Source organism: Capricornis sumatraensis, chromosome 20 (genome assembly GCF_032405125.1).
Source record: "Capricornis sumatraensis isolate serow.1 chromosome 20, serow.2, whole genome shotgun sequence".
Lineage (NCBI taxonomy): Eukaryota > Metazoa > Chordata > Mammalia > Artiodactyla > Bovidae > Capricornis > Capricornis sumatraensis.
The window spans coordinates 52,698,512-52,718,167 of NC_091088.1; the positions used below are offsets into that span (position 1 = coordinate 52,698,512).

The 19,656-nt window shown below is 42.4% G+C and overlaps 1 pseudogene; it reads left to right on the forward strand.

Annotated features, from left to right (window-relative positions):
- The first annotated feature begins 6,050 nt into the window (after positions 1–6,050).
- Positions 6,051–19,424, forward strand: LOC138096790 (zinc finger protein 875-like; annotated as a pseudogene).
- Positions 19,425–19,656: the final 232 nt, after the last annotated feature.

Consider the following 19,656-nt stretch of genomic DNA (forward strand, 5'->3'; position numbering starts at 1 on the left):
CTGTTCCTTTACTGCTCCAACCTTTACCCTGTTAATTGAAGAATGCTGTTATGAACACTTTCTGGAGGTGTGGGTGGCATTTTATTCTCCATACAGTTTACAGAAAAGCTCCTTCACATTTTTAGCTTTTCCCCTGCTTTCTGTCATTTGTAAACCACCTCACTCAACCTGGTGTAATCGTTTTTTGTTTTTTTTTTACACTATTTATTTATTTGACTGTGTCAGATCCTAGCTGTGACATGCAGGATCTTCATTGCGTCATGAGGGATCTTGCATTGAAGTGCACAGACTCTCCAGTAGTGGCACACAGGCTCCAGAGTGTGTGGGCTCAGTAGTTGTCACAGGTGGGCTTAGTTGCTCCACGGCCTGTGGGATGTTAGTTCCCTGACCTGAGATCGAACCCATATCCCTTGCATTGCAAAGCTGATTCTTAACCACTGGACCACCAGGAAAGTCCCTGGTGTGATCTTAATTGTGTGTGTTTGCACAGATTCAGTTTTTGCTTGTGTGTCTCCTCCAAGCCTGATGCCCACCCCTGACTTCTACCAGTGGAGTTTCTCAAGACCTACTCCCCAGTTGATCCTTAGAGTCTCCTACGCACCTCTGCCCACCAACAGTAACTTTATTGCTGAAACATTTCATGTTGGGTATCTCTTCCTGACTTTGTATTAAATTATATTGGGTTATTGTTTTCTTTGTATCTATGCTGTGCTATATTTCATGGAGGCAGGTAGGCCTGGTAAGAATTTGCCTTCTGCTCCTGAAGGAGGCTCATGAGTTGCTGTTGAACAGAGGGCAGAGATTGGATGGTTGTTACTTAAATTTTCCCCTCAGAAGGCTGAGGCTGAACCTTTTCAGGCAAATCTTGATTTTTTATTCTTTCAGGTCAGAATTTTGGATGCATCTTTCTAGAGGTTGAAGAGGTAAGTCTAAGCTTTCAACATTCACCCTGAGAAAGCCCCAGGAAGTGACTTGAACCAAGTTTGGAGTGACAAAACTGGATAGTAGGAAAGTAAATATAACAGAGAAGGGAAAGAGAAAAGACCCTCAGAAATCAAGGCAAAAGAGGTAGTCAAGAATCTGCCTGCCAATGCAGGGGACACTGGTTCTATCCCCAATCTGGGACGATTCCACATGCCTTGGAGCAGCAAAGCTCGGGAGCCACATGAGCCCTCTTGCCTAGAGCTAATACTGCATAACAAGAGAAGCCACCACAAGGAGAAGTCGAGCACCACAAGGAAGACACCGCACAACCAAAAATAAGTAAATGCATAAAATCAAGGCAATTAAAATGCATAAAAATCAAAGCAAAAATTCCAAAGTGTCTCTTTCTCCATGTAATTGCTGGAATGTGGATTCCTTCCCTCTTACCCCTCCTCTCTCCCCAAAAGACAAGAGGCCACAGATTGCAATACCAGTGAGGGACAGAGGAGCTCTGGGCATGAGAATTTGATCCCTCATTCAAATGCACACCCAGATACATGTGCGTCACCTCTTGATGTTACCCCACGGGATAAGTGCTTCTCCAGACCTAGCGTATTTCGGTTGAGACATCCAGTCTGTGTGGTACCTGATGGAGTGGAAGGTGTTGTGTGGGCGGCTGTCTGATTGATTCCTAGTCTTGCCTCTGGACTCGAGTTCCCACATGTGTGGATTTAAGCACTGGTTTTCTTCATCTCCTCTTGCGGGGCTGTTTCCTGTGTTTATTGACTCTTCATATGTGCCCTCACTTGCTAATGTTATCCATACTGCCCTCTGTCTATGCATAGGATGGGAAAGGCTCCATACTCGACTCTGGTTTTTCATCCAATGTTAACTCCTGAATATACCCTCCAGGGGTATATGTCATCTTCCTTCCACAACTAGCATGATCTTCGTGTATCCACCTCTCCAAGGACTGTTTCTTTAAAGTGATTTTATGCACAAACTCCACATGTTCTTCCTGTCTTCTGCATCCCCATAAACACCTCCCCCTGCCCTCATCTAATTGTTTCTTCCCTCTCTCATATCCTGCTGCTGCTGCTGCTAAGTCGCTTCAGTCGTGTCCGACTCTATGCGACTCCACAGATGGCAGCCCACCAGGCTCCCCCATCCCTGGGATTCTCCAGGCAAGAATGCTGGAGTGGGTTGCCATTTCCTTCTCCAATGCATGAAAGTGAAAAGTGAAAGTGAAGTCGCTCAGTCGTGTCTGTCTTTTAGCGACCCCATGGACTGCAGTCTACCAGGCTCCTCCATCCATGGGATTTTCCAGGCAAGAGCACTGGAGTGGGGTGCCATTGCCTTCTCCCTCTCATATCCTATTTTGTTGGTTTTCTGATCTGAAAGTTGACTGCTAGCATCTTGGTTTTCTGCCTTAATTTCTAAGTCATAGATTACTTTTGGGCTAAAAAGTTTCCCTCTAACCACTGTTTCGGTCATCATCATTCATTGGAAACTAAATTTGTAATAATTTGACTCATCAGTGATTTAATTTTTTTAATATTTATTAATTTGGGTTCATCAGATCTTAGCTGTGGCACGAGGGATCTTTCATTGCAGTGCAAGCACTCTAGTTGTGGCACCCGGGCTCAATAGTTTCAGCACTCCAGCTTAGTTGCTGCATGCCATGTGCGATCTTAGTTCCCTGACCAGGGATCGAACTGGCATTACAAGGTCTATTCTTAACCAGGGGACCACCAGGGAAGTCCCTCATCAGTGATTTAGACTAGCCCTTCCTCCCCAGTTCTGGAGTTTTGTTCTTCCCTTTTGTGATCATTTTTATCCAAAGTTTTGACTTTACTGAAAGTAGAACTTAAGTTTTTGCCTTTTTTATTTGGCACTGAGGTTACCTCATTCCACAAGTTTCAATCCGAAGTATTTCACTATTGTTTCTTTCAATGATTTTGTAGATTGCAGGTCAGTTTCTCATTTGACTCATTAGTAACACCATAGTTTGTATAGCTTTTCGTTTCAAAGAATATTTTTTCACTTTTTTTCCTTTTTAACTGATTTTTAGCTGATGTTAATTTTAACCAGTTATGTTCCCTAAATAGGCATGACTAGATTTTTTCCCATTGTTTATAATTTAAAGGGATTTTCACATCTCTAAGCTTCAGAACCCAGAGAGGAATGTGGGAAATAGGACTCCTCAAAGCACAGATATTAAATCTCAAAGCTCTGAGATTTATTAAGTAAACTCAGGTCCAGAGTTAAAGGGTTTTGTACCCCCAATTCCAATGTGTGGGGATTTTTTTCCCTCCACATATCTAAGCCATTCTGAGACACCAGATAAGTATCCTACAATTCAACTCAATTCTGACACTGTCTACCCAGAGATAGCATCAGTTTCCACAGGTTATGGGCTCAGTCCTACAAGACTGTTCCCCACTCCCCCCACCCAAGATACCAGTCATAAATCTGGGTTTTCACCTGGGCTTCTAACCAACGGGCTATAGATTGGAGGCCCCAAAGGCCCCCTCCTTGTTTAATTTGTTGGAGTGGCTCAGAGAATGTCATTTTACTTACTAGAGAACCAGTTTATCATAAAAGATTACAACTCAGTAACAGCCAGATGGAAGAGATACATAGGCCAAGGTATGGGGAAGGGGTGCAGAGCTTTCATGTTCTCAGAACACGTGCTTCTCCTGAATCTCTACCAACTTGGAAGATCTCGAAACCCCATCCTTTGTGGATTTTGGTGTTATTGTTTAGTCACTAAGTCGTGTCTGATTCTCTTGAAACTCATGGACTGCAGCCTGCCTGGCCTCTCTCTCCATGGGATTTCTCAGGTAAGAATACTGGAGTGGGTTGCCATTTCCTTCTCCAGGGGATTTTCCCAACCCAGGGATCAAACCGAGGTTTCCCACATTGCAGGCAGATGCTTTACCTTCTGCCACCAGGAAAACCCTTATAAGGATCTGGATTATCTCAGGATCCCACCTGCACAGCTCCCCTTCCCCTTCTAGCCCTTCTCTGACACTTTTCAGTCCCTCCATTTCATTTGTGCTCCTCTCTGTGCCATGCCTAACTTTGGGGCCCCTTGAGTTCTTTTATAAGCATTCCACATTTATCAACATGAAATCCATGGGGAGGGCTGTCAAGAACTCAAATAGGGTGCTGGGCTGATCCTCCATTGTGAATTCCTATGCACTAGGGGAGGCTGATATTAGCATGCAAGCCTTGTTTTTTTACTTCTTCAGACAAAGAGATACTGAAGAAGATTCTGAAGTGTTAAGATTTAAAAGTAATCTTTGAATATTTGCACCATGAGGTCTAGGAAGTCCCTTTAGGGTGGTACTTTGAGTGGAATGGTTATTAGGAAATTGTGGATGTTAAGGAAGTCAGGAAAGTAAAGGTCACTCCCAATTCAACGATTTAGGGTAAGAAGGGTAGAGCAGAGTGACCCTAAATTCCTAAGACTCACTGTTCTGGAGTGTGTTCTAAAGGACTGGCTACTTAAAGCCCAGAAGTCAAGCCCTCACCTCTGTTCAAAACTACAGGCCAGTAGGTGCCAATGAAGTTCACTGAGCGTCCGATCTATTTATGCCTTTCCTTAATGTGGGAATTTTGAGTACAGAATTTAAGGAAGCACCAAAACCAGTCAGTAAACAAGACAAATATTTTACTGTTATCTTAAAAATGATGATGAACAAAATCCACCCGCCCCGCCCCCCCCCCCCCCCGCCCGCCCAACTATGATGAACGAAACTGTCAAACTATGCCTCCTCTTCACCCCTCACGCCCTAACCATCACCACCACCACCACCACCACCACCAGCTCGGGAAGTTTCCTCCGAGCAGTATCTGTTCCAGGGATTTCTGGATCTAGCTCTTTGCCCAAATTCAGACTCTCCACTTCTCAAAATCTCGGGCACACTAGACCAGAGCCACTCCCACTACCATTCTGTGAGCTGGCCCAAACCAATCCTGCTCTCTCCAAAAACAGCCCTGTCTATAGCGGCGCACCCTCCCACCGTCGGGGCCGCACAGCCGGTGTCGCTCCTGTCCGGGAGTCCCAGTGGAGTATCACCCCGCAGCCCCATCCCCCAAGTACTTTACTCCGAGCCGCTCCCACACCCACTCGGCTCAGGCCCAGCCCGTGACGACCCTGGTTTCAGCTCCGGGAAGCGGACACCGGCAGAGGCTTGAGTAGGGGAACTTGGATCCCCCACATCGCTGAAAGGTCAGCGTGCACAGTCCGGCCACCCGGCTGCAGGACCGTCTTTGCTAGAATCCTCGGGCGTGTCCCAGCCGGTGTGTAGATCTCATTGACCCTCAGTGGAGGAACTTGTGAACCCCGCAGTCCGGGCACCTTAACAATGGGCTCCTAACGTTGGCTGTGTAAGAAGAGGCGCAAACGGCCATGGCACCTTACGTGGGAGAAACCTCCGCCTCCCTCTTCTCTATCCCAAGATTACACTCCCGAGAGCCCTCCGCGGCCACTTCCGCCGTCCCTTCCGCTCGCCCCTTAGCGTGTGGAACTGACGTAGCAAGAACAGTTCCGGTTGGTGGATCCCGCCCATTAGGTTTGTTGGTAGCTGTTCGGGTATTTCCCACACCTCTGCTCTTGGTTCCCGAGCTTCATCCTCAGGATTGGCAGCGTGCACCCCGAGTTCCGTGAGTGCCCTACAGTCACGGCCTCGTCCATTCAGGACGTTCCTCTGCTTGTCACTGTTTTACTCACGAGGGCACAGGCTGCGTCTGAACTCGGAAGCTCTCATGTAGGCACCTCAAGACCATCCATTTTCCTTTCATTCCAACCCACAGGGATAGAGACAAACCCTTACTCTGCTGCTGGGGGACATGGCTTTCACTCTCTGGCCAGAGCTTGGGGCTGAACTTGAGAGGCTCGGTCACCCTCGGCCCTTTCTCCAGGGCACTGGATGGGAATGGGTTTGTGCTGGTGATTTCTGTGACACTCCCAACCCTCAGTAGTGAGCCTCGGGAGCAGACCCAGCCTGCACTTGGGAAGGGTTTTCCAACTAGACGTGCTCTCATTTCTCTTCACATCCTCAGATTTGCCTTCTGAGATTTGCCCTTCTTTAGGGAGAGCACTCAGGAGATCCAGGAAAATGACCACGGAGCTCCTGAAAGCCAAAAAAGAGGTGAGAATATGTCTAAAATTACATCTTGGCTGTCGAGAGAATGGATACATTCCCTTTTCTTGCTTTGGAGGCTGCTTTATTGGTAGTTGGGCAAAGCTCACTTTCTGGGTCCTGGAGGGGTGGCTTATTAATACATGGAGTCCCTCAACATTTCTTTCTGCCCCATCCATGCTTCAGTCATTTTCTAATTAAGTTAATTGTGAACAGCTCACAGGGGGCATAAAAAAAAAAACAAAAAACAGGGACGTCCAGGCTTAATTGTGCGGTGATAAGCATGAAAGGCAGGGACGACATAGTAGCTGGTGGCCTGAAATGGCTAAGGAGGACTTCTAGGAGGAGGGCTGTCTGAACAACCCCTGAGAATCTGTTAAATTGAAGGGTTGGTGAAGACATACCAGTGGGAAGGGCTGGTTAGTCTAAGGCTGGGCCACTAAGCACACTGCCCTTAACACAATGTGGGAAGATTGTATTTTAGGTTGATATTAAAATATGTACTGATGAAAATACAGACTAGCCACCCATACTTGGAACAGAGAGGAGTTTGCTAGGGTCTGACCTGAATTTAACATTTGTGAGCATTTTCAGCATCTGGCAGTAGGGAGATTTAGCTAAAAATTCTGGATTGCTTGCCTCTCTGAAAATAAACTGCATTGTATTCTGGTGTTGGGGAATTTGAGCTGAATGGTGTCTCCATCATTTGGACAGGTCCTGCAGAGTCTGTTTGTACTTTCCCTAGTATCTTCCATACAAAAGTTGAAACTATTGACAACTAACATTTTGCCTGTCTCTCTCATATTCATTACCTACTTGGCCCCTGAAGGATTTTCATTTTCCACCTTTGAGTCTGGGTGGCCAGGTTGAGTGCCTGGCTGAGGAGTGTAGACTTTGAGTAGATGGGTTTTGAAAGATGTTGAGAAGGAATTTGATGTAGGAAATCAGAGATACAGGCATATAGGAACTGAAGGGGAAACTGTCTAACCCCAGAGAATGGTGACTGTGATGACTTAGACTTAAGTGAATGTGACTTAACACTTATTGAGCACCAACACAGTTGCCAGACTGGTTTACTATCATTTTTGATATGCACTAACTTGGTTTTTTCAGATCTGCCTTCACTGTCTTGATTTATTCTTAATCTTGGTCTCTGTAGTAAAGATTTACAATTTCCTAGGCATCCTCAGAACAACTTTGAGAGTTCTGTGTTTCTCATTTTTAAAATAGTTTATTCATTTGAAAAGTGTCAGTACCAAGAATGTGTAAAAAATCCAGGGGCATTTCCAAAGGTAACATTGAATCTTTCATGTGTACTTTCTTCACCACTCATAATGTTAATAGGAAAGCGTTCTGATTTTTCTGGGAAAAGCCAGAAATTTGTATGAGCTGACTTTTTCCTTTTCCTGTGAACTTCCTGATGTTCAAGCTGGTTTTAGAAAAGGCAAAGGAACCAGAGATCAAATTGCCAACATCCGCTGGATCATAGAAAAAGCAAGAGAGTTCCAGAAAAACATCCATTTCTGCTTTATTGACTATGCCAAAGCCTTTGACTGTGTGGATCACAATAAACTGTGGAAAATTCTGAAAGACATGGGAATACCAGACCACCTGACCTGTCTCTTGAGAAATCTGTATGCAGGCCAGGAAGCAACAGTTAGAACTGGACATGGAACAACAGACTGGTTCCAAATAGGAAAAGGAGTACGTCAAGGCTATATATTGTCACCCTGCTTATTTAACTTATATGCAGAGTACATCATGAGAAACGCTGGACTGGAAGAAACACAAGCTGGAATCAAGATTGCTGGGAGAAATATTGATAACCTCAGATATGCAGATGACACCACCCTTATGGCAGAAAGTGAAGAGGAACTAAAAAGCCTCTTGATGAAAGTAAAAGAGGAGAGTGAAGAAGTTGGCGTAAAGCTCAACATTCAGAAAACGAAGATCATTGTATCCGGTCCCATCACTCCATGGGAAATAGATGGAGAAACAGTGGAAATAGTGTCAGACTTTATTTTGGGGGGCTCCAAAATCACTGCAGATGGTGACTGCAGCCATAAAATTAAAAGATGCTTACTCCTTGCAAGAAAAGTTATGACCAACCTAGATAGCATATTCAAAAGCAGAGACATTACTTTGCCGACTAAGGTCCATCTAGTCAAGGCTATGGTTTTTCCGGTAGTCATGTATGGAGGTGAGAGTTGGACTGTGAAGAAGGCTGAGCGCCAAAGAATTGATGCTTTTCAACTGTGGTGTTGGAGAAGACTCTTGAGAGTCCCTGGGACTGCAAGGAGATCCAACCAGTCCCTTCTGAAGGAGATCAACCCTGGGATTTCTTTGGAAGGAATGATGCTAAAGCTGAAACTCCAGCACTTTGGCCACCTCATGTGAAGAGTTGACTCATTGGAAAAGACTTTGATGCCGGGAGGGATTAGGGGCAGGAGAAGAGGGGGACGACCAAGGATGAGATGGCTGGATGGCATCACTGACTCGATGAATGCGAGTCTGCGTGAACTCTGGGAGTTGGTGATGGACAGGGATGCCTGGCGTGCTGCCATTCATGGGGTCGCAAAGAGTTGGACACGACTGAGCAACTGAACTGAACTGAAGACTTAAAAAAAAAGCATTATGAAAACTTGATCAAAGTGCACAAGCATTTGAATGGATAAGTGGTTTAGGATGAAACCTCTGTTCCTAAAGGAGTACCTGGCACACATGATATGTTTGGTGCATGACCTTAAATAAATTAATTTGAAGGAACTAAGTCACAAGGGAGTTTCTGTTGTTTGTTTGGATATGTTATTTGGGGCATATCATTAACCACATTTCAGGGGGGTTGGGAGGAATTCCACGTATTCTAACATACATGACATCTGAATTCCACAAAACAAGAAAAGCCATAGTACGATGTTAATTATCACCACCTGAGAGGATAAATTAGACTTTGTAACAAATGAGTTGGATTGGTAGGCACATGATGTTACTAATTCTTAGCATTTTCTCAGTTGATTCTGTTGAACAAATTTGCTGAATGTATACTGTTTACAGAAACTAGATAGACTACATTCAACGACAGATAAAATACAGCCTGAACTTCTGTGAGTCTTCCATTTTATTTTTAGATTTTTTTTATGTTGGGATTTGGTTTAATTTTACACATACACACCGATAGAGCTTCCCAGGTGGCACAGTGATAAAAGAATCCATCTGCCAACGCAGAAGACAGGAGACATGGGTTCATTTCCTGGATTGGGAAGATCTCCTGGAGGAGAAAATGGCAACTCACTCCAGTATTCTTGCCTGGAAAATTCCATGGACAGAAGAGCCTGGCAAGATACAGTCCATGGAATTGCAAAGAGTTGGATGGGACTGAGTGACCGAGCATACATGCACACACACATCCCTACATATATACATTTTGACAAATCTTAATGACAAGATCCTGTTGTTTTAAAGCTACTGATGGTGTATCTACTCAGACCCATTTTCTTTCTTTCTGTTTTTAAGGTTTATTTATTTTTGGCTGCACTGGTTCTTCTTTACGGCGAGAACTTTCTCTGCTTGCAGTGAGCGGGGCTGCTCTTTCTTGTGATATATGGGCTTCTCATTACAGTAGCTTCTCTTGTTGCAGAGCACAGGCTCTAGGGTGCATAGGCTTTGGAGTTGTGGTGCATGGGCTTAGTTGCCACTCGGCATGTGGGATCTTCCCGGAGCAGGAATCGAACCTGTGTCCCTTGGATTGGGAGGTGGATCCTTAACCACTGGACCACCAGGGAAAACTGCAGACCCATTTTCTAATAGGTGAAGGAACAGCCAGAATTTATCCCACTGAAAGTGATTTCTGTAATAGTGCTTTGAATGAATGATCCTATTGACTGTTTCCCAATTGAGGGAAACATTTAACTTGTTCCCAGTGTTTAACTGTTGCAGATAATGCTTCTGTGATCAACTTTGTGCATGAAATTCTTTTATAGATTGGTATTTATCCTCAAAAATGTGACAAGGTGAAGAGAAATAAATGTTTTAAAGCAGTGACCACTCATGGCAGTTGGAGCTTTCTAACCCCGCCTGTTCTAAAACATTTGATCTTATCAGTTATCTCTTCTTTGTTTGAGATTCCCTTTTCACATCACATTTTGCTTTACATGTTGCACTTTTTTTGTTTTTGTTACACTGTGCAGTGTTACATTCTCAGGATAGACCTGCTAGTATAGATCTTTTTCTTCTCTTGTGAGTGTTCACCATAATGTCCCAATTTGTTTCCCCATGTTGATATGTTCCTTTGTTACTCATTGTATCTGTAATCCTCATTCCCCTTGAACATTAAAGTTATATCGGTTTTCTGTTCAGATTACTTCCTTTGGTGTGTCATAACAGTGTCTTAGATATTCAGGGCAGTCGTCACTTCAAATGTATTCTGTTTCTGACATCATGTTCTAATTATTCATTCTGAAAGCATGTTTATTGACACCAAAGTGGAATATACATATACATCATATACATCTTTAATTTAGATAAATTCACTTTTTAGGCACTTGGCTGGAAAAAAAGAGAAAAATAACTTTCAAGTCATTCAGATGACTCTATCCTTTATCATCTAATGACTTTATGCCTGAAAGTAAGTGAGAAATGGGAAGACTGAATCTGTTGCTCTCTAAATCTGTCTCCTTGATCCAGGAAATCCTGCCTGTCCTTTAAGATCATATTGCCCTCTCATGACACTGTCTCTGATCTCTCTATCCTACAGTGACCTCTCTCTCTTGAGATTCCTCTGACGTGGTGATTCACAACCATGACTATTCTTAGGAGCTCTTAAAAGTATAAAAGTCGTATCCCTAAAGAGTCTGATTTTATTGATTTGTGGTGGGACCATGCTGGGGGCACTTGATATTACAATCAGTTGTTCAGTCACTCAGTTTGCAACCCCGTGGACTGCATGCAGCACACCAGGCTTCTCTGTCCTTCACTATATCCCAGAGTTTGCTTAAACTCATGTCTATTGTGTTGATGATGCTATCCAACCATCTCATCCTCTGTCGTCCCTTTTTCCTCCTGCCCTCAATCTTTCCCAGGATCAGGATCTTTTGCAATGAGTCAGCTCTTTGGATCAGAGGCCAAAGTATCGGTGCTTCAGCTTCAGCATCAGTCCTTCCAATGAATATTCAGGGTTGATTTCCTTTAGGATTGACTGGTTTGATCTGCTTGCTGTCCAAGGGACTCTCAAGAATCTTTTCCAGGACCTCCCTGGTGGTCCAGTGGCTTAAGAATCTGCCTGCCAATGCAGGGGATATAGGTTTGATCCCTAGTCTGGGAAGATTCCACATGCCTGAGCACCACAGCTACAGAAGTCTTGAGTGTCTAGAGCCCGTGCTCTGCAGCAAGAGAAGCCACCTCAATGAGAAACCTGTGTACTGCAAAAAATAGCCCCCACTCGCCACAAGTAGAGAAACCCTGTGTGCAGCAACGAAGAACCAGTGCAGCTATAAATAAATAAATTAATTAATAAATAAAAATTTAACAACAACAACAAAAAGTCTTCTCCAGCACCACAATTCAAAAGCATCAATTCTTTGGTGCTCAGCCTTCTTTATGGTCCATCTCTCACATCTATACATGACTACTGGGAAAACCATAACTTCCTGTAAGATGTTCCAAAAAAACTTCAACAAACTTTTTGGCCAACCCAGTACTTCCATTCCTCAGGCTTGGGGAGAGCAAGTGGCAGAGTGAGGCGGGGAGGGGAAGGACTGAGCCCTGCCGTAGAGTATACATAGTGCTGGGTCATTCACCCTTGCCCTAGAGGCTGAGCTGCTTCATGTAGAACGTTAATGCATAGACCAAATAGTCTCTCACATTCTTCAAAGTCAGCAAGAAGATTATATTTTTACTTTAATTCTTTGTGTATGATGTCCTCCTCTTCCTGCCTACATTCAAAATTCCCAATGTGAAAGAACTTCTGTTTTGCTTTTATCCCCTGTAGCAGCAAGCCTAGCATGCTGACAGTGATAGGTGCACAATGATGCTGCCTGGATAGAGATGGGAGAATAATGGTCTCTGAATTCTTGGCACCAAGGACATGTAGCGGAGGAGAAAAATTCTTTTTTCATTGGGTATAAATTAGACAAAAGACATTTTTGTGAGAAAAACAATCAGAAGTTTATTAATATGTGCATCATGCATACACAAGGGAGTACTCAATGATGGGTAACTCAGAAGGGATGGTTAGGACTTGAGCTTATGTAGCATCTTAACAAAATAACAATAACTTTTTAGAGATGTGACAAGATAAAGGAAAAGGACTTTGAATTTCTAGAGCAGCAATTGTGGGAAGGTATAATAAATATATGGGGGAACTAATGGAAGAAAAGGGCCAGTTAGTAAACGTTTGCTACGTAGATTCCTCTGGTGGGGTCTGTGGGCCGATAAGGGTCTAGAGTTGTCTCTGATGATTAATTTCTGTCCTTCATAAAATTGGGAAAAGGGACACCTTTACAAATTAATGTTGTGCTTTTAGGCAAATGGGAAAGCGCAGAGAGCTTTTCTTCTGTCTGGTTATTAATTGCCTTCAGCTCAAAATAATTGTTTTATGCCAAAGTGGCATATTTGGGACTGTTGTATTCTGTTACCCTTTATTCATCATCCATAGTAAAATCCAATGGACAGAGGGGCCTGATGGGCTACTCTCCTCCATAGGGTCACAAAGAGTTGGACATGACTGAAGCAACTTATCGCAGCATGTAGTAAAGTCTAGAAATCTTCCCCACCTCCTCAGAGATGCTTTTTGTCCCCTCATCCTGCAGTGTGGACTGGGTGGACTCCTGGATGAACAGGGGTGTGTTTTGTATTAAAAGGCGTTTGTGGCATTCCGAGATGTGGCTGTTGGCTTCACCCAGGAGTAGTGGAAATTGTTGAGCCCTGCTCAGAGGACCCTGCACACGGAGGTGATGCTGGAGACTTACAACCACTTGGTCTCACTAGGTAAGAATGGCTTTCCCTTAGCATTTAAAATCTGGCTTTCAGAATATTTTCTATACATCATGAAGAAAGGCTACTCACAATGCAGCTTTGTCTTAGGGTTGAGCTTAAAAAGAATAATTTACCTTTGTCCTCACGGTACATCTGGATTCAGTAGAGTTGAAAACAGATAGATTTATTCATATTGTGTATGCCACTCTGCATTTTCAGGTCTCTTTCCCAAGTCAGGGGCTTTTTTTCTCTTTTTAAATTTTATCTTGCCCCAAACCTAGCAGATTTTTCAGTTAGTAATTATTGATAGGCTCTTTCTCTGATTGGAGTTTCCTTTTAGTACTCAACCCTTTGACTGCTGAGAGTTCACTATTCATGGGCCCTTTGTCCCACCCTCTTAGTTCTCTCCACCCCACTCCGCCATTTTGGCTGGGTTCTAGAATGGCCCCCTTAAACGCATAACCAGAAGTCTCCTTGTTTTCTTTCCTTATGAGCAGACATTCTGTTTTCCAAACTGGAACTCATTTGTCAGCTGGAACAAGGGGAAAAGCCCTGGATAGAGGAGAGGCAACGTTCACTGGGTCTGTGTCCAGGTGAGTGCGACAGGGTAGTTGGGAACGTCCACAGCATGGCAGGTAGGGAAGGAGGAGGTACTTTTAGGTACCGGGAGGTAGAGCTTTTCTAGGCCTCTTGGCCCTGGTAAGGCTGCCTGGCATGACCTCCTTTCCAGAATATCATCTCAGGTAAGGGAGGGGGACTTCTCTGGCTTCTTTGTCTCTCCTCCACCAGAAGGCCTGCCTTCCTCTCACTTAGCTTGTGTTCTGCAGGGGACACTTGTGACCAATTCAGTCTGCTGCCATTTTCAGAAAAGGGCTTCATCCTATTTATTTTTTTTCATCTTCTCTATTTATTTTGTAGTTTTAAATATTCAACTGTAGTTTATGTTGTTTTTTTCTAAATAGACACCCCTCCCATCTAGGCTGCCACATAACACTGAGTAGAGTTCCATGTGCTGTCCTTGTTGGTTATCCATTTTGAATATAACAGTGTGTACATGACCATCCCATACTCACTAACTGTCCCTTCCCACCAGCAACCATAAGTTCATTTTCTAAGTCTGTGAGTCTCTTTCTGTTTTGTAAGGAAGTTCATTTTTATCAGGAAATTACAAAAATTCTGCAAAAATAGTACAAAAAACACCTTTATATCCTCTACACACACATATACATATTATCCTTTACATACACACATGGCATATATATATACAAAATGGCATCATAAAATCACTTACTGTTTTACCCAGTTTGCTTTATCATTGGCATATGTGTCTCTTGTGAGCATGCTCTCCCTTCTCCCCCCACCATATGTATGTGTATATATTTATATACATCTTTGTGTATATATTTATATACATCTTTATGTATATATATTTGGGTATGCAGGTTCACATATGGATGTGTGTTAAAAGATTTTCTAAGAATGGTGATATTTTCATATAACCATGGTATAGTTATCAATTTAAGTGTGTGGCTTGTCCTTTCATTCTGTTAATGGTGTCCTTTCAAGCATAACTTGATGCTTCATGATGATGATGTTCAGTTTTAAATTTTGATAATGTTCAGTTTAACTATTTTTTAAATTAATTGTGCTTTTGGTGGCATAACTAAGAAGTTTGCTTAACTCAGGGCCACGTACATTTTTTTTTTCCCTTTGGTTTCTTCTAGAAGTTTTATACTCTTAGCTTTTACACTTAAGCCTGTGATCCACTTTTAGTTGATTTTATTTTTTGGTCATACTGCATGGCTTGTGGTATTTTAGTTAGCACTGAGAGCTCAGAGTCTAACCACTGGACCACCAGGGAATTCCCTGTCTAATTGTTTCTATTATTGAGAATAGAATACTGAAATTTCCAATATTATTGTTGAATTATCAAATTCTTTTTTTTAGTTCTATAAGTTTTTGTTTCATGTATTTTGGGGCTCTTTTAAATTGTGTATACCTTTATAATTGTTAAATCATTCTGATTTATTGCCCTTTTGTCTTTATGAAGTGTCCATCTTTTTCTCTAGCAATAATCCTTGTCATGAAACCTACTTTGTCTATTATTAATATAGTAGCCATTCCAGTTCTCTGGTGATTATTGTTTGCATGGTATATCTTTTTTCATCCTTTACTTTTAACCTACTTGTGTTTTTTGGATCCCAAATGTGTCCCATGTTAATAACACATTGTTTGATATTGCTGTTTTAATCTAGTGGGATAACCTCTGCCTTTTGTTTGGAGTGTTCAATTTGTTCATATTTAATATAATGATTAATATAGCTAAATCTGCCATTTTGCTATTTTAAAAAATATGTCTCAGGTCTATTTTTATACCCCCTTTTATGGCATATTTTTCTTAAATTTAAGTGTACTATTTTAATTCCACTCTTAATTTTAAATTTGTTTTGGAGTTATTTTCTTTTTCTTTTCTTTATAAATTATTAATTTTAATTGGAGGCTAATTACTTCACAATATTGTAGTGGTTTTGCCATACACTGACATGAATCAGCCATGGGTGTACATGTGTTCCCCATCCTGAACCCCTCTCCCACCTCCCCCCCATCCCATCCCTCTGGGTCATCCCACTGCACTAGCCCTGAGTACCCTGTCCCATGTATCGAACCTGGACTGGTGATCTGTTTCACATATGATAATATACATGTTTCAATGCCATTCTGCAGTTATTTTCTTAATGCTGCTCTAGGAAATAAAATATACACATTAGTTTATCCCAATCTACTTATAATTAATACTAACTTAGTTCCAATAAAATATTTATGTATATATTATAAAGCCCACAATATAGTATTATATTTATTGCCTTTATAATAGTTTTATGTGTTTTAGAGAAATTAAGAGAATAATGTACATGCATTGTCTTTTATATTTACCCAGAGATATTTAATAGTTTCAGTGGCCCTCATTTCTTCTTGTGGATTTGACTTAGTATCAGTATATCTGGTGTCAATTTCTTTTCAGCCTGAAGGACTTATTAAGTATTTCTTATAAGGTTGTCTGCTGGCAGCAGATATTCTGAGTACTTGTTAATCTGAGAATATCTTTATATCAGTTTCATTTTTCAAGGCTGGGTTTGTGAGAGTTCTTCATTGATAGAAAGAGAAAGCGAAGTCGCTCAGTCATGTACAACTCTTAGCGACCCCATGGACTGCAGCCTACCAGGCTCCTCCATCCATAGGATTTTCCAGGCAAGAGTATTGGAGTGGGTTGCCATTGCCTTCTCCTCATTGATAGAAGTCTTTCCTTTTTTATTTCAGCACCTTAAATATGTTATTCCACTGCCTTCTGGTCTCCATTGTCTCTGATGAGAAATTGTTGTTGTTCACTCTCTAAATCATGTCCAACTCTTAGTGACCCCATGGGCTGTAGTATGCCAGGCTTCTCTGTCCTTCACTATCTCCCTGAGTTTGCTCAAACTCATGTCCTTTGAGTCAGTGATGCCATCCAACCATCTCATCTTTTGTTGCCCTCTTCTCCTTTTGCCCTCAATCTTTCCCAACATCAGAGTCTTTTCCAGTGAGTTAGCTCTTCATATCAGGTAATCAAAGATGAGAAGTTAACACTAGTCATATTGTTTTTCCTCTTGTACATGTTGAGTCATTTTTCTTTTGCTGCTTTCAAGATTTTCCTTTTGTCTTTTTTTCCCTGATGGCCAACATTTTGGCTATGATGTATCTTCGGGTTTGTTGAGCTTCTTAGATATGTAGATGAATGTTTCTCATTCAATTTGGAACTTTTTAAGCTATAATTTCTTCAGATACTTTTTCTGCTCCTTTCTCTCTGTCTTCACCTTCTTGAGTTACCATTACACATAGGTTTGGTTTACTTGATGGTGTCTTACAGGTTTCTGGGACTCTGTTTTTCTTCTGCCTTTCTTTAACTCTTCTCTTCAGTTTTTAGGTGATTTCTATTGATTTATCTTCAGGTTCACTGGTTCTGTTTCAAAGCCAAATATGCTGTTGTATCTCTCTAGTAATTTTGTAATTTTAGTTATTTTACTTTTTAATTTCAGAATTTCCTTTTGTTTCTTATTAATAGTTTCTGTTCTTGGGACTTCCCTGCTGGTCCATTGGTTAAGACTGCATGCTTCCAGTGCAAGGGACATTGGGTCTGATCTCTGATCTAGAAACTAAGATCTCGTCTGCTGCATGGTACAGCAAAAAAAAAAAAAAGTTCTTATTCTTTATTGATATTCTCCATTTTAAGTTATAGCACTTACCTTTAATTTTTCACATATTATTTTCTTTAGTTCTTTGAATATATTCATAATATCAGCTTTGAAGTCTTTTTTTGTCCCTAAATCAGTATTCTATTGGCTGCAATTTTTTTTTTAACTATGTCACTCTTTCCTGTTTCTTTGAAAACTGGATATAATAGGTATTATATTATAGCCATACAAAAAACAGATTGCAGGCTGGATTTGGTCCACTGATCAAGTTTACTCTTTCCTAGAATAAAAATGTGATGCATAAAGTGAAATGCAAAATAGATCTTGGGACGGATGGCTGAGTGGGAGATAGCTTGTGATGTAAACATATTATGAATGACCAGTGGGCAAAGCAGAATGGCCAAGGCAGCCCTACCTATGACTGAAAGCATTCTTTGTTTAGCAGGATCAAAGCTAGAAATTTAGCCTTGTCTCACCTGTCCTTTGGCATTCTCTTGCCAGCAAGCCCTCATCCAGCATGTGTGGTTCAGTCATCTCCCTCAGTTATTCTCAAGCTTAGGTGCATGAAATCATCTCCATTCAGGGAAACACTGTTCAGAAGATCACAGACAGCAGCAGAAGCAACTCTCTGATCAAACCTGCTCGAGCCACCAAGCAGAAATTCGAGAGAGAGAAGAAGATTCCAAGCTTTTGTTCAGGAGAATAAGCAAAAGCAGCACTTCAAAGGCAATCTCCAGCCCCCTGGAAGAACAGCCAGTAACATCCAAGGAAGACAACACAGTGGTGGATATAGGGCCCAACCTGGCCCAGAGGACAGACCTCGAGGAAACAGACAAAATATTATGTGGTTTAGAAATCTCAAGATTTGGAGCAACCAAATATGGAGAGTTTGAGCTAGGCTTTATCAAGGAGTCAAACCAGCTCAGCCTCCAGAAGACACACACAAGAGAGACCGCTTACATGTACACTGAGTGGGGACAAAACTTCAGCAGTATATCAGTCCTCATCAAAAACCAAAGGACACATTCTGGGCAAAAGCCTTATGTATGCACGGAATGTGGATGAGGCTTTACCTGGAAGTCAAACCTCAGCACACACCAGAGGATACACTCGGGCAAGAAATCATATATGTGCAAGGAGTGTGGACGAGGCTTTACTTGGAAATCAAACCTATTCACTTATCAGAGGACATACTCAGGGCTCAAGCCTTATGTGTGCAAGGAGTGTGGCCAGAGCTTTAGCCTGAAGTCAAATCTTGTCACACACCAGAGGGCGCACTCTGGGAAGAGGCCTTACATTTGCAAGGAGTGTGGACATGGCTTTCACCAGTATTCACACCTCAACAGACATAAGAGGACACACTCAGGAGAGAAGCCTTATGTTTGCAGGGAGTGTGAGCAAGGCTTTAGCCAGAAGTCACACCTCATTCGACACTTAAGGACACACACAGGAGAGAAACCTTATGTGTTCACAGAATGTGGGAGTCATTTTAGCTGGAAATAAAACCTCAAGACACACCAGAGGACACACTCAGGGGTTAAACCTTAACATGTGCCTAGAGCGTGGGCAGCACTTTAGTCTGAAATCAAACCTCAACAAACACCAGAGGTCACACACAGGGGAGAAGCTATTCGTATGCAGGGAATGTGGGAGAGCCTTTACCTGGAAGTCAACCCTCATCACACACCAGAGGACACACTCAGGGGAGAAGCCATTTGTATGCAGGGAGTGCAGGCAAGGCTTTAATAAGTCTACTCTTGTCTCACACCAGAGAACACATTCAGGGGAAAAACCTTTCATATGCAGGGAGTGTGGTAGAAGGTTTAGCCAGAAGCCAAACCAGTTTAGGCACAAGAGGGCACACTCAGGGGATAGCCCCTTTGTGTGCAGGGAGTATGGACAAGAGTTTTATGATAAGCTAACTTTCATTATACACCAGAGGGCACGCTCAGGGGGGAAACCTCATGTGTGCAAGGAGTGTGGGCAAGGCTTTAGCCGTCAGTCACACCTCATTAGCCATCATAGGATACATTCAGGAGAGAAGCCTTAAATTTGTAGTAAGTGTGGGCGAGGCTTTCGTTGGAAATCAAACCTCATCAGACATCAGAGGATACATTCAGAAGAGACACCTTGTGTGTACAAGCAGTGAAACCTTTAGCCAGTAGTCACACTGCACAAGACAACGGAAGTCCCATCCAGGGCTGTAGCTTCAGTAATAAGTCAGCCATTGGCTGACACTAAAACAGAGACATCTATGTGTGATGGGAGTGTTCATGAGACTAATGGTAAGGGTCAGTATCTCCATTCCACCTGAAGGAGAATTGTTGCTGGCCTGTTTTCAGCGGCTCTGGTTTTTCCTACTGGGGATGGTAGATTTTGGA